Consider the following 16,684-nt stretch of genomic DNA (forward strand, 5'->3'; position numbering starts at 1 on the left):
TTTCCTCAGCTGGGGTGTCTCTGTTTTATGTTTGTTAGTTTTTTTTTTTTTCCTCACTGTTAGACTGGGATTATAGGCTCTGGGGGGCTTCCAAGGTGGCTCAGTGATAAAGAAGCCACCTGCAAATGCAGGAGACTCTAGTTCAATCCCTGGGTTCGAAGATGCCCTGGAGGAGGAAATGGCAACCCACACCAGTATTCTTGCCTGGAGAATCCCATGGACAGAGGAGCCTGGGTAGGCTACAGTCTGTGGGGTTGCAAAGAGTTGAACCTGACTAAACAGCAACAGTGGGCTTTTGGAAAGGGTGCTACAGAGGTAAAGCGCTCTTCTCATCACACGCCAGAGCCACGTATCATCTGTGAGACATCGCTGGTGATGTCAGCTTTGATCATCTGGCCAAAGAAGCCCCTGCCAGGTTCCTCCACTAAGTTACCTGCCTCTGCATGTGAAAGCACATTACCCCTTTGAGGAGGCAGTATCTGCATAAATTATTGTGATTCTTCTGCCAAAAGAGATGTCTCTTCTCATTTATTTGTTTGTTTATTCACTTATTAAGATCAGTGTGGACTCATGGATCATTATTTTAGTTGGAGGGTTATAATCAAATTTTTACATTATTTTGTTATCAAATTGTTCCAACTTTGGCCATTGGTAGCTCTTTCAATATGGTTCCTGTGTTCTTGTCCTTTGTTTTTTTTTTTTTAAGTATTTTATGGCTCTACAAGATGCCCTGGGATCTGCTATTTTCCCCTCAAGGAGCCTTGGTTCCTTTACTGGAGAAGAATAACTGGGTACCTTGTGTGCTCATGGCTACTCTGGTGTTAACAGCCTCTAGGATGTCTCAGGGACAGAACTGAGAAATACCTATAATCTTTTTCAGATTCTTTGCCCTTATAGGTTATTACAAAATAATGAGTAGTTTCCTATGCTAAGAATACTTACGTATGTATAACTGAGCTATATGTCTGAAACTCATACAAGTTCATAATCAACTGTACTTCAATTTTTAAAAATGTATTCAGTCATTTTAAAATAAAAAATTCCATGTAAGACTAAGTTCAGTTCAGTTCAGTCGCTCAGTCGTGTCTGACTCTTTGCGACCCCATGAATCGCAGCACGTCAGGCCTCCCTGTCCATCACCAACTCTCGGAGTTCACTCAGACTCACGTGCATCGAGTCAGTGATGCCATCCAGCCATCTCATCCTCTGTTGTCCCCTTCTCCTCCTGCCCCCAATACCTCCCAGCATCAGAGTCCTTTCCAATGAGTCAACTCTTCACATGAGGTGGCCAAAGTACTGGAGTTGCAGCTTTAGCATCATTCCTTCCAAAGAAATCCCAGGGCTGATCTCCTTCAGAATGGACTGGTTGGATCTCCTTGCAGTCCAAGGGACTCTCAAGAGTCTTCTCCAACACCACAGTTCAGGGTGATATAAAACATTAAGGTAAAACATGTGTTAGTGTTGCATTTGCATTTTTATGAAGTATGAATCACAAAGAAGTAACACGTGCAATTAAATTTCAATTAACTCCCTTTAAAAGTCTTGTTACCATGGCAATGCCAAGACTGAGTTTTCACAGGATATAAGATATGGATTGTTTATTTTCTTTTTTAGAAAATATTTTTACGGTAATGTTTTTGCACAGTGTAAGGCATGTTTAAAATGCAGTAACAAGGCCCTCACTTTACAGAAAGTGTTTAAGTAGGAAAACAGAAGAAAACCAAATGATATTTAAAGCTGAAAGTTAAAATCATCTATTCTGCATTTGTTCTGAGTTCTAGGTTTAAGATGGAGGTAGACACTTAAGAAATGTTATCAATAACAAATGTGATAAAACAGTATTTTCAAGTAGAAATAGTATTTAGAGGTCCCAAATATGTCTCCTCTCAATTAGATTAGTTAACTCCTAGGTTTGGTATCTTAAAAGCAGTGGAAATAAAAACTACTAACAGCAAAAAAAAAAAGTAAGCACTCTAGAGATACACAGATCTGGAGACACGTAGATCTAGAATCAATTCTGAATGCATCCATCCATATCTATCTCGAGCTCAACTGAGTTCATAGCAGTGTCACCAACTCCAGTGCAGCACAACTGGATTCATTCTAGCTTGGTTCCCTTGCTTTTTTAGACATTCCCTCTCCAACAGTGGGAAAATGGGCTCCAGCCAGCCACCAGCCACTGACTTACTTGTCCAGCCCAGTAGACATGGAACACAATTTCAGCGTTGGTAGTGGGCTGCAGTCCATGGGGTCGCTAAGAGTCGGACACGACTGGGCAACTTCACTTTCACTTTTCACTTTCATGCATTGGAGGAGGAAATGGCAACCCACTCCAGTATTCTTGCCTGGAGAATCCCAGGGACGGTGGGGCCTGGTGGGTTGCTGTCATGGGATCGCACAGAGCCGGACACGACTGAAGTGACTTAGCAGCAGCAGCCAGCATTAACCAGGAGAAGCCAGGTCCCCGACTGAACTGTGGTGTTTGTGTACAGTTGTTTCTGTCTTAGCCTCCCAGTTTTCAGGCAGAGGACTGTTTCCTGTTTGCAAGGCAGGAATCAAGATGCAGATGTAGAGAATGGACGTGTGGAGACAGCGGGGGAGGCGGAGGGTGAAGTGAACTGGGAGAGTAGCATGAACGTATACCCACTGCCATGCGTGAAACAGACAGCTAGTGGGGACCTGCTGTCTAGCACAGGGAGCTCAGCTTGGTGCTGTGATGACCTAGAGGGCTGGGGTGGGGGGCTTTCAACAGGGAGGGAATATATGAATACTTACGGCAGATTCACTTCATTGTACAGCAGAGACCAACACGACATTCTAAAGCAAATATCTTTCAATTTTTTTAATGTAAAAAAAAAAAAAAAGAAGACGTTTTCCAAGGTTACTTATGTCCACCCCTTTTCTCCAGCGCCTTCAGTGAGGTTATGCTACACATTGATTCTCTGACTCCTATTGGATGTGTCGCTTACAAATTTTTATTTTTGGTTTTCATACATTAAAGTTCACTTTTTGTGTCATCAAGTTTGATGGGGTTTTTTTTTATTTTTAGAAAAAATTTTAATTGAAGGATAATTGCTTTACAGAATTTTGTGATTTTCTGTCAAACATCAACAAGAATCAGCCACAGGTACACCCATGTCCCCTCCCTCCCGGATCTTCCTCCTGTCTCCCTCCTCATCCCACCCTTCAACCTGTCACAGACCCCCTGTTTGAGTTCCCTGAGCAATACAGCAAATTCCCACTGACCCAGATATATAGCGTCATTCAGTCACCACTGCAGAGCCATACATAATGATCCTTAAATATTCCCCTAGGTGTCCCCTTTGTAATCAGCTGCTGCCTCTTTCCTCCATGGTCCAGGCACCTACTGATAGAGGATTTTCCATCCGTGTAGTTTTACCTTTTCCAGAATGTTGTATGAATGGACTCATGCACTGCCTGCCTTTCAGGCTGGTCACTATACTGTGCACCCTGTAACATATAATATTGCATAGCAAATATGGTGGTTTAGTCACTAAGTCGTGTCCGGCTCTTGTGACCCCATGGACTGTAGCCTACCAGGCTCCTCCATCCATGGGATTCTTCAAGCAAGAATACTGGAGTGGGTTGCCATTTCCTTCTCCAATAGCAACTATACTTCAATTAAAAAAAAATAAACAAAAATGGTCTGATTTACCTTTAATGGATTACAGGAGGATTAAATAAAATAATAACTTTGGAAAAAATAACGCACGTTTAATATATACATTCATGGAGTTCTCAAGGCAAGAATACTGGAGTGGTTTGCCATTCCCTCCTCCAGTGGACCAGGTTTTGTCAGAACTCTCTACTATGACCTGTCCATCTTAGATGGCTCTGCACCACGTGCCTCATTGAGTTGCACAAGCCCCTTCCACCACAGCAAGGCTGTGATCCATGAAGGGGATCGTATACACAAAGTACAGGTCACTGGCTCTAGTCTCTGACCGATTCACAGGAGGAAGCCGGTGGCCGCAGAGAGCAGATCTCTCCCACTTACTGAACCTTCAGAGACCCGGATGGGGATTCGAGAACAGGGATGAGATCTCCTTGTTGCTCAGTCACTCAGTCCTGTCCAGCTCTTTTGCAGCCCCATGGACTGTAGCCCACCAGACTCCTCTGTCCCTGGAATTCTCCAGGCCAGAATCCTGGAGTGGGTAGCCATTCCCTTCCCCAGGGGATCTTCCCGACTCAGGGATGGAACCCAGGTCTCCCGCATTGCAGGCATATTCTTTACCATCTGAGCCACCAGGGAAGCCCCACCAGATCTCTCTGGGACTTGGGAATTGATGTGATCTGTTTGCCTGGATTCCACCTAGCCTCTTGCAGGCTCTTTTCTCTGTTGGGGGAATCTGACCACAGAGCTTATTAATTCTCTTCTTTTCCCTCCTGTGTCAATGATTCTTTGCCCACCATTCTACCTGCTGGAAATCTCTAACGAACCGCTGGCCTCATGAACTAATGGATTGTCCCCTTCTTGTATCTCAGCTTCAAACCCATCCCCCAGCAACCCGCTTTCCTGGGGAGTTGGTCTCTTGTTAACGCTGCCGATAGGTGGTGCTAGAGAGAGAGAGAATGAATTCCCAAGGAGGGAAGGGAGCTTCTGGCTTCCCCTCTTCAAAGCTGCTCTGACAAAACCTTCTGCTCTGAGAGGAGAGCCAATCGGCCCTGGCCATGCCCCTGCCCCAGGGACCTGAGCATCTTTGTTTCAGCAGCCTTCAGCTTCTTCCTTTGGCTGCATTCAGCTCAGGTGTGGAAGCTGCCTCGCCCGCTGAGTGATCGATTTCTCTTAAAAATTCCATCCTTTGAAATTCCTCGTGTGAGCTCTGATTTCCTGACTGGATCCTGACAAGTAAAATTAGTTGAAAGTCCCCTCTTTCCCCCAAATCTCATTCCTTTAGCAGATGCCTCATCAGCACTTCAAAAGACTCTATATTTTAAGGAAAGTTTTCTGTAAGTTTCATTATTATGTTTTGCTTTTAATTATTTTTTATTGAAGTATATCTGCTTTACAAAATTGTGTTAGTTTTTGCAAAACAAAGTTTTGTTAGTCAGCAGAGTGAATAAGCTCTACATACACAAAAGTCCCCTCTTTTTTGGATTTCCTTCCCATTTAGGTCACCGTGGAGAACTGAGTAGAGTTCCCTGTGCTACACAGTAGGTTCTCATTAGTTATCTGCTCTATGCATAGTGTCAATAGTGTTTACGTGTTAATAAAACACTTCATGCCTGCAATTCAGACCTGACACTTTACCATGGGGTCAGCAATTTTCCTGTCTTGGGAGCAGGGTACAAATGGAAGGTGGCTATTTGGTTACCCGGAAGTGAATTTTCAGTTCTCTTTAATAACTCAATCTCAGTCAAGTCCACAAATAATACCATAAACTAAATGTATATTATAAACAGCCACTGTTTTCCCCTAAAACATGGCAGAAAATAAATCTTGATTAATACATACATGCATGCATATGTAAATAATCATTTATAAATTCTTGGCTCCATCCTTTCTCCTGTCTCATGAGTTTTATGTAATATATATAAACATATATGCTGCTAAGTCACTTCAGTCGTGTCTGACTCTGTGCGACCCCATAGACGGCAGCCCACCAGGCTCCCCGGTCCCTGGGATTCTCCAGGCAAGATCACTGCAGTGGGTTGCCATTTCCTTCTCCAATGCATGAAAGTGAAAAGTGAAAGTGAAGTTTCTCAGTCGTGTCTAACTCTTAGCGACCCCATGGACTGCAGCCTACCAGGTTCCTCCGACCATGGGATTTTCCAGGCAAGAGTACTGGAGTGGGGTGCCATTGCCTTCTCCATAAATATATATATATATATACACATATATATAATTTATATATATATATTATGTGTGTGTGTGTTAGTTATGTCTGACTCTTTGCGACGCCATGGACTGTAGCCCACAAGATTACTCTGTCTGTGGGATTCTTCAGGCAAGAATACAGGAGTGGGTTGCCATTCCCTTCTCCAGGGGATCTTTCCGACCCAGGGATTGAACCCTGGTCTCCTGCATTGCAGGCAGAGTCTTTACCGTCTGAGCCACCAGGGAGACCCTTATATATTATATGTGTGTGTGTGTGTGTGTGTGTGTGTACACACAAATAAACAAAAGCAAATAGACAGCCATAGCAACAAAATATGATTCTTTCTATTTCCAGCTACTCCATTTTCTGGTGTGCTTGGGGAATAAGGTTCAAGGTCATCATTTGATGCAGGAGGTTGACAAGACAGGCTCTGAGGCATCAGTGAGTTCGTTGCCCAGGTTACCCGGCTAGGAAGTGGTGGATGAGGCCCCGCCCCACCTCTGCACACACATTTCCTTGAAGCCCCGCTGCCCCTCCCCCGCCCAGCGGGCCCCCGAGGTCTGGAGCATCCTTGAAAGGATGCACCTGCCCCCGACAGCCTGGAACCAGAGTTCAGCCTCCAGCTTAGTAACTCAGGACTTGACCCGAGTCTGGCCCTCTGTCCTTCGGCTTTCCCCCTCCCCTGAAGAGGAAAGTTATTTTCAACCCTCCATCTGTTTTGTGTTTAACGTGCAAAAAGGTTGCACACTTTCGGGGACCTTGTTCATGAGCAGTAGATTGTACAACGGTTTATTACACAAGCGGGGGTTTTTATTGCTGGCCTTTGTGGAGTTGCCAACTGGGAGAACATAATGTGCTTAGCGGTCCCTATCAGGAAAAATGAGAAAGCATTAAATACCAGTCAGATTGTCAAGCATCGAAAAGTGGTAATCAAATCCAGAAACCCCCAGAGGATGGCTGGTGACAAGGATTTTTCTCATTAATAGCGTTTTTACATCCACAACCATTTCTCACAGTGCTTACGTCACAGACAGTATCCTATAGCAGTATACGAGATGTGTAACAATGGTGGGGTAAGTTTCAGACCTGGAATAACTCATGTGCTCTTCAAAATCAGACCCTGGTCAATGCATAGCATTGAACTGGAATCCTGGGAAAAGCTCTGTCTGTCTGTCTGTCTGTCTCTCTCTCTATATATATATAAAATCACATCACAATGTTGGGAATGTAAGCTCTGCGGATAAGTGCTCAAGACTTAACCCCTGTCATACCCAGAGCCATACCCTCTGTATTCCTAGGAGGGAATGTATCAAAATCATATGTTTTACTACTTTTTGTCCCCAACCATGTGAAGGGGTAGAAAACTTCTGCAAAGCATCCTAGAAAAATACTGTATCAGAATGGTCCCAGCTGTAACAGGCCAGTGCCATTGGTCATGGGTTACTTTTGCTCCTTTCCCTTGAAAGCTCAGACCATCACAGAGGCTTTGGCATAAAAGCTGACGGAGACCTCAGACTTGACATCAGAACTACTTAGAGAAACCCCCCACCCCAGAGTAATTAAATAAGATCTGGAGATGGGCTAGAACATTGGCATGCTTTTAAAATTCTCCCTGGGCTTTTAATACAGAGCTCAGGTTGAGAACTAACCTGGCTAACTAATTTTACTGGGAGAGGAAATTGAGCCTGGAGGAGTTACCACCCCAAACAATGGATTTCCAGTACAGTGGTGGTTCTCTTGCTGTAGCACTACTGAACTTCATGTCCCGAATCTCATAACCCTTTATTTATAAAAGCAACAGATCCAAATCTCTACCCCTCCTCTCTTTCTTTTCCTGCAAATAGTTGTGGTTTAGTTACTAAGATGTGTCCAGCCCTATGGACTGCAACCCACCAGGCTCCTCTGTCTGTGGGATTTCCCAGGCAACAATACTGTGCGTTGCCATTTCCTTCTCGAGGGGATCTTCCCAACCCAGGGATTGAACCCACGTCTCCTGCATTGGCAGGCTGATTCTTTACCACTGAGCCACCAGGGAAACCCTCTTGCAAATAGATGTGCTATAAATTGAGTTAGCAGCAGCCACTCAAGCCTCCCCCAGAATCCTCCAAGAGATAGAGGGGCCATAGAATCAGGATGAAACTGTCAGGACCACACGGAAAAGTGGCAAAAGGACCCATCTCTCTCCCCAGATGGAGCGCGGAGAAGGGAGTCTTAAAGACGAAGTAGATGCAGCCTTATTCTACATCATTAGTCCATTATTAGAATCCTTGCCTGTTTGAACAAAGCAGCCCTAGGTTATGCTTGAGTCCAGGCTTAAATATGAATGGTCAACCCCCCAGCACTTCCAAACATGTTCCAAATTGGACTTGACGTGATCTGATCCCCTTATACTCTAGATTGGTTCCACCAAAAGCCTTGTCCACATTTGCACCAACAGGTCCTTTTTCAGGCTGAGAACCCCCAGCCTCTTCCCAAACCCACAGGCCAGGCTCTGACTGCACTCCAGCCACATGTCGGCTAAGCCGTGTGCTCCACCGATACACAGCTGATACCCAGGGGATGTTGTGTTGGTTGGTAGCCTTGGACTTCTCTGCTTAATCACCCCGGCTTTAATGCCACTTAAATCAGAATGTAAGCACTGCAGGAATCCCAGGAATCTGATGATAGAAACTGTATTTTTAGAGCCGTGAATGACTCGAGCGAGTGAAGCAGTGCAGTGACCGAAGCCTTCTCTGCAGTTTCCCATGATTTATCACAGGCGAGTTCATGGCAGGTTAAAATAATTGAATGCCGTGTTAGCCTACACACTGGCGCGGGTTACGGGGGGAGTCATTTGTAACATATTTGTCACAAAGCATAATTTCCAAGATAGAACTCTGATCCACACGCCATTTTTTTTTTTTTTTTCCACCGAAACGACACAGTTGAAATACCTCCTTCGTGGAGGCTGGCTCCGTTTTCACAATGTCCGACCCCAAGCTACAGCTTCGGGGAAAAGGATGGAGGGAATGACTAGTCCACCAAATAAAATGTAAGTATATATATCCTGACAGAGCACTCACTCGGACTGGGGGATGAAGGCGAATGCTCTTTCTGGGATGGTTGTACCTTTGAGACTCTGCTAGGCAGTCTCTACCTGCCTCTGACTGTTCCTTCGATTTTCTTTTTCCTTCACAGTTTATTTTCCACTTTTCTCCTGCTCTGTTTTTTTCATCTATTTATTACTTCCTCAGGGAAGTAATGTTTGCACTCTGTAATCAAATGCTATACTATGAAAGTGGTTATTGCTCAGTCGTGTCCAACTCTTTGCGACCCCATGGACTATAGCCCCCCGGGCTCCTCTGTCCATGGGATTCTTCAGGCAAGAATACTGGTGTGGGTTGCCATGCCTTTCTCCAGGTGATCTTCCCTACTCAGGGATTGAACCTGGGTCCCCTGCATCACAGACAGATTCTTTACCATCTGAGGCACTAGGGAAGAACCTAGCCTATGGGGAGAATAAAGATGAATTCTGTAGCATCAGTGCAGAAGAGTGAGATCTTTTTCTTTTCTGTTGTTTTGATTGCACATGCGGTGTGTGGGATCTTAATTCCCCAACCAGGGATCAAACCTGCACTCCCTGCATTGGCAGTGTGGCACCTTAACCGCTGGGCCACCAGAGAAGTCCCTAGAGCAAGATCTTGAACCCATGGTGGGTTCACAGGGCCCCAGGTTCAGCTGTGTAAGAAGTGCAATGGTCCTTATTGTTCTTTGTTTTTATAAATGTACTTAATTTCTCTTCTGAGCCTCAATATTTCTTAGTCATGGAGAGGCAACCTCAGTCAAATGAGTGTGTCCTCAGACAGATCCAAGGGAGGCCAGGCTTCTGATTTGCCGTCTCCAAGACTGTCTGACTGCTACATCTCACCCCTCCTGGGGAATGCTGGGCTGCAGGGTGGTGGGAGGCCCCCGGGCTCCTTCCCAGAGACCCCACCATCAGATCAGCTTCCCAGCTTCTCCAGCTCCCAGATCTGAAAAGTCTTATCAGGCCCAGATTAAGAGTTTCCCAGCCATCCATGTAAATTTCCCAATCTGCTTTATGCCGAAAGCCTGGGATTTGAGACTAGAAAGCTAAAAATATGACTCTTACGTTATCTCCACGTTGCTGGTTTTCCCTTCCCCAGAGCAGTGAAGACAGATGGCCTAGCTGCCCAGTGGGGAGAAAACGCAGGGAATGCCACGGAAAACATGTGAGCACACGCCTCCCGGTGATTCCCCACCGCAATGGCAAGGCACCGAGAGGCAGGCCTGGCGTCCACAAAGGGGACCGCTGTCTTGACTCCAGGTACATTAGAGAAGCGATAAGAACACGGGCTGTGGAAGTCAGAGTCTGACTCCACGGTTTCCTGGCTCTGTGTCGTTGAACACGTTACCACATCTACAAAACAGAGATTATAATAGCACCTGCCCTACAAGGGACTCTGTGTATGCCTCACTTGTGAAATAATTCTGTTATTATTACCATCGCTACTGACTCCTTGTCTCTTAAAGTCATTGGAGTCAATGCCATCAACACAAGTCCCTGTTCACAGGGGAGGAAGGCGCTGCTGCTCCCCGGCGGTGGGGTGGGGGTGGCGAGTCTTGGAAATGTAGCCCTTCCTGTAAAACCTGGGCAGTCCTCCGGGCTGGGTTCAGAAGGAATCTGCTGATGTCAGTCAAGCCTGTGCTGAGGTGCCGGCATGGAGAGGCAGATTCTCAGGGAGCAAGAGTTGGTATCAGAAGATGGATCTGTGCTTTCAGGGCAGGGGACATGAAAGAGACAGAGGGGGAGGGGGAGGCACGAAGTTGGAGGAAGGCTGGCCAAGTCCGTGCCGGGGCGGGGGCGGGTGCTGCTCTGCTGACCTTACTGGCAGCTGCTGGAGATCAGAACTCGCCCTGTGCCCCATCCCCCCAACCTCGCCCCCACCCCCGGAGATGTGAGTTGTGCAAGGGCTTTGCTGAGGGAGGTGCTACTTGTGTGAGCCAGAACCAGACAGAAAACCGAGGAAGAGACAACGGTCTGGCAAGCGCCTTCTACATAATCTTGTTCTGCAGCCCACCAAACTGATGAAAACGAGAAGGTGGGGACCTCAACCCTCTCACCTGCCCATCCCTGCATCCCAGGGCCAGTCAGATCAGGACGACAGGACTGCAAGTCAGAAGTCAGGAGACCTGGACTGGAGATCCAGTCATACGGCCAGTGAGCCTCTGGCCTTGGACACACCCTTCACCCCTCTAGACCTGGGTACGGCCACCCACCCCCACCCCCCAGAAGGTGGGAGAGCTCTAGACAGCAGCTGCACTTGGGGAGAGCAATGTTACTCTGTTAAAAGTGGGGAGGTTTGGAGCCATAAGGGTGTTGATGTGAATCTTGTCTTTGTCATTGACCAGAAGTAAATATGGGCTTCCCTGGTGGCTCAGATAGTAAAGACTCCTCTGCCTGTAATGCAGGAGACCCAGATGGGTTTGATCTTGGGTAGGGAAGATCCCCCAAAGAAGGGAGTGACTACCCACTCCAGTATTCTTGTAACTCTAAATATAGGACAGTTAATGTATTTAATTTTTCAAAGTTTCACTTCCCTCATTCATAACAATGGGGATACTGATAATGCACTTCTGTGATTACTTGGAAAATTAAATTCAAGAATGTGTGTGAAGTGTTGGGTTCAGGACTGCTGAGACACTGAGGGCTTGATGGTTCGTTGCCTGTATCAGTGTAGTGATCATTTAGAGGAACCATGGGTTCCTTTAGGGCTTCCCTGGCGGCTCAGACAGTAAAGAATCCATCTGCAATGCAGGCGACCCAGGTTTGATCCCTGTGTCGGGAAGATCCCCTGGAGAAGGGAATGGCAACCCAACCTGTATTGTTACCTGGAGAATCCCAAAGACAGAGGAGTCTGACAGGCTACTATCCATGGGGTCGCAAAGAGTTGGACACAACTGAGCGACTAACACTTTCACTTTCACACTTAGGCCCCATGAGCTCAGTGGTAGGAGAGTTCAAGTTGGTGTGCCTGCTTCATTCACAGCATCTTTGTGTCTATGTTTTATTTTTAATAAACATAAATGCTCCACACTAAAAAATAATGATGATACTATAAATCACTGGACTAGATCAAGGGTTGGCAAGCTTGCTGTAAAGAGCTAGATAGGAAGTAGCTTAAGCTTCCTGGGCCACACGTGGTCTCCATTGCATTTTCTTTTAGTAGAGCTAATAAAAGAATAAAAGTTAATGCTTTTATTAGGGTTAGAGTAGAAGTAGGGTCAGACTCACACGGAGAATAAGAGTATTTGTTGGGATTGGGCAACAGTCACGACACAGAACATCTCAGTGGCTGAACACAGTTAGGAGGTATTTCTCAGGGGCACTAGCAGTAAAGAACCCGCCTGCCAATGCAGGAATTATAAGAGACACAGCTTGGATCTCTGGGTTGGGAAGATCCCCTGGAGTAGGAAATGGCAACCCACTCCAGTGTTCTTGCCTGGAGAATCCCATAGACAGAGGAGCCTGGTGGGCTACAGTCAGTCCATGGGGTCACAAAGACTCGGACACAACTGAAAGTGACTTAGCACTGCCATGTCCCAGTAAAACATGAGTTGGGGGTCAGGGGGCATATACCACAAAGTCTTTTGGGGACCAAAAGTCCTTCCATCTGATGGTTTCCCATCCATCAGGAGACCTCTGCTGGATGGAAGGGAAAGAGAGATGGACCCACGTTAAGAGTGATTTAAAAATATACAAACCATTCTGTGATGGACCTTGGGCTGATTCTGCCCTGCAGGACACAGTTCCCGCTCTAGTGGATTCGACCATCTATCTCTGAGGTTCCTTCTGAAGATGCAACAAACTTTTCTCCATCCAGGTCGCCTAGCAACCACTCTATAAGGTCCCACACTCTCACATGATCATCATTTTCATACTTAGAACAGTTGTCAGGTTCAGCGTTTTTGTTAAATTTTATATGTAACATTACACAAAATTCTTTTGTGGACAGTTCTCAGTTGAGATGGCGTATTATGTCCTGGAGAGTGGCTGTTACAAAGGACCACAAACTGAGTGACTTAAAATAAAATTATTCTCAGAGTTCTGGAGGCCAGGAGTCCAAAATCAGAGCATTGGCAGCATTGATTCCCTCTGGGGGGCCTAGGGGAGAGTCTGGTCCAGGCCTGTCTCCTAGCCCCCAGTGACCCTAGCGGTTCTTGGTGTCCTCCACTTGTAGGTGCTTGACTCCAGTCTCTGCCTCCATCTCCACGTGGCTTTTCCCTGTGTCTCTGTGGTATCAAAAGGCCATCTTCCTATTAGATCAGGGCCTACTCTGGACAGCCTCTTCTGGACTTGATGAAATCTGCAAAGATCCTATTTCTGAGTAAAATCATGTCCCCAGCTACTGGGGGTTAGCAGCTCAACGTGTCTTTTTTGAAGTGTGGGGATGTGGCGAACCACTCGGCCCACAGCAGGTGGCGGCCAGCACACGGTGGTGGTCTGTCGTATCTAAGAGCTGTGAACTGTTAGAATGTCAGCAGTGGTGAGGATGGGCAAGGCTGCCCTGGTGTGTGTCAATATGAGAGGCCTAAAGGAGCTTCATTTTTTACCCCTCACTGTAAATTACAGAGAGAACAGTGCCATTAAAGCTGCCACCTTGGAGAGCGTAGAATTTTCCTTTTGGGAGTTGTTTTTCTTTTTTTTTTTTATGGACATGGAACAATGAACTAGAAAATGTTGCACATTCTGTCCTCTCCTTCTATTTTCAACTTACAAAATGTTGTATTCAAAATACCGGAACAGTGAGGCTTGCGGTTACTAACAAAATTAAAAATAAAAGCAGAAAGCCCCACAGCGACCACGTCACCCCAAGAGGGAGATGCAGGCTGGTGCCCTGAACAAGCAGTGGATTTCCTAGTGGATTCGCACTCCCTCCTGCAGAGGTCAGGATGCAAAGGTACGACCAGCTGGTTGTAATTCTGTCCTATTTTGAAACAGATGACAGAGACAACTAGCCCATCTCTAGGGTTGAGATTTACTTCCCTTCCTCGGTCTAAGTTCCAGAGACCCAACTTGCAAAGTAAAGAAGAGGGCAGAATATTTTCTTGGTGACCTCAGCTCACTGCTGCCAGTGGAAAACCTACCCATATCCTAAAACTGGCCCATGGGAAGGGGTCCATACCACACCATACCGAATATTCCAAAGCAGGACTTCTGTCTCTCTTCCAGAGTCTCATGGTCCCTTTTGTCTTTGCTCACCTTCATGCGTGCATGCTATGTTGCTTCAGTCATGTCCGGCTCTTTGAGACCCTGTGGACTGTAGCCCTCCAGGCTCCTCTGTCCATGGGATTCTCCGGGCAAGAATACTGGAGTGGGTTTCCATTTCCTACTCCAGGAGATCTTCCTGACCAAGGGATTGAATCTGCGTCTCTACGTCTCCTTCACTGGCAGCCAGTTCTTTAGCACTACCGTTGCCAAGCCCATTTGCTCACCTTCAGTGGCACTTAAGACAATCTTGTATTTACAAGTCACTTCTCTCCTCCTAAAGGGCAAGCTCTTTAAATCTTGGTCTTATGACTCAAGAGGAAGAAGCCAGTGGAAAGAGTGAAACTTCAGATGCTGGAGAAGAAGGAGAAGCTTAGGAATGGATCCTTCAGGAACCAGGAAGGATGCGGCAGAGGGCCGAGCTGGAATGTTCTCTGTCCTGCACAGGACTCCAAGCAGTAGGGAATCTCCTGTCAGTTCCCCTGGAAGCCAGTTAACCCCTTCTATTGGGGTGTAACCTCAGACCTAGAATACACCCCAGATGGCCCTCACTACAGCTTCAGCTTCCCTGGTAGCTCAGATGGTAAGGAACCAGCCTGGAATGCAGGAGACCCAGGTTTGATCCTTGGGTTGAGAAGATCCCCTGCAGAGTGGGAATGACTAGCCACTCCAATATTCTTGCCTGGAGAATTTCATAGCCAGAGCCTGAGCCTGGCAGCCTACAGTCCATGGGGTTGCAAAGAATCAGACATGACTGAGCGACTTTCACTCACTTTGACAGCTACCAGCGGGAGCGATGCACTTAACTTCTCTCTGCCTTAGGTTTCTCATCTGTTTGATGGGCTAAATAATAACCCTCATGCGATTGTTACAAGATCAAATATGATAATGGATGGAGAGCACATAGCATGTAGCCAGCCTAGCACAGTGGTTCCCAAACTTCCCAGATTCCCCCCGCCTGAGAATTTTGATAGTGCAGACGTGGGTTGGAACCTGAGAATCTGTGTATTTGCCAAGCACAGAAATTCTTATATCCAGGGAAATTGGGGAAATGATGCTGTTACAATACCAGAAAGTCAGTAAAGAGTAGTTATTTTTACGGTACGATTTTCATCATTGTTACCATCATCACAGGGTGATTCATTTAAACAAACAAGCTTATTATACATACAAGAAAGAATCAATAGACTCATCCTTAAGTTTTGGATTCAAGGATACATAAACCAGGGATTCTGATTCTGGTTCTAGCTGATAAAGTGTTCTGACCTTCAAAATGTTTAATCTCTACACCTCAGTTTCTTCATCTATAAACTAGGTGGTTATTACTGGTTGCTGTTGTTTAGTCTCTCAGTGGCGTCTGACTCTTTGTGACCCTGTGGACTGGAGCCCACCAGGCTCCTCTGTCTGTGGGATTTCCCAGGCAGGAATACTGCAGTGGGTTGACATTTCCTTCTCCAGGGGATCACCCAGGGATCGAACCTGTGTCTCTTGTGTTGGCAGGCCAATTCTTTACTGCTGAGCCACCAGGGAAGCCCTTGTTACTGGTAAGGGTGTGGTAATAGTTACTGAAAATAATGGATATAAAGTAGCTGACACACAGTAGGTCCCTCCCCTGTGAAAGATTTTCTTTCTTTTAAGCAATGGCTCAAATTCTTGGAAAAAAAAAAAAAAACTTTTAAAAACAGTTATCTAGGGACTTCCCTGGTGGTCCGGTAGTTAAGACGTTAAGCTTCAAATACAGGGAGCATGGATTCAATCCCTGGTCAGGGAACTAGAATTCTAGAGGCCTATTGGCGAGGTCAAAAAATTAAAAAAAAAAAAGATTTTAAGAATTTTCAAGCAATTATCTAAACCCTTCCCCTCATTATTTAAACAGATGAAAGCAGAACTGTTTTGGTTCCCAGTTTGATGTGTATCTTTCTTCCCACCAAACGCCTCTGCTGCTACTGCTGCTGCTAAGTCACTTCAGTCATGTCGGACTCTGTGCGACCCCATAGATGGCAGCCCATCAGGCTCCCCTGTCCCTGGGATTCTCCAGGCAAGAACACTGGAGTGGGTTGCCATTTCTTTCTCCAATGCATGAAAGTGAAAAGTGAAAGTGAAGTCGCTCAGTCGTGCCCAGCTCTTAGCGACTCCATGGACTGCAGCCTACCAGGCTCCTCCATCCATGGGATTTTCCAGGCAAGAGTACTGGAGTGGGGTGCCATTGCCTTCTCTGCCAAACTCCCCTACTAGCCCTTAAGGTACTTACTTCCATGGAGCTCTGTGCAATGTTTTTTTTTTTTTTTAAAAGACTGTCTTAAATAACAGAATGCTAACTGACCTTTAGCATTAAGATTTCTTGCTTTTCTCAAGTGTATCTTTTGGAGACTGTAAAAATGTCTTGCACAGTATGAGCCACTTAGGCTATCTACAGTGCACTCATATGATGGGGAGTCCTGCTGGAAGTCCTAGAGGAAAAGAAAGATCATTGAGCAATTTCTAGTTTGAGAAGAGTAGAGGTCGCTTGGACCCACCTTCAAGAACCCAGCCGCAGGGCAAGCCAGAATTGTAAACGAGTCACCTTGCTGTGTGCCCA

The sequence above is a fragment of the Bos mutus genome, chromosome 19 (assembly GCF_027580195.1).
Source record: "Bos mutus isolate GX-2022 chromosome 19, NWIPB_WYAK_1.1, whole genome shotgun sequence".
Taxonomy (NCBI): Eukaryota; Metazoa; Chordata; class Mammalia; order Artiodactyla; family Bovidae; genus Bos; species Bos mutus.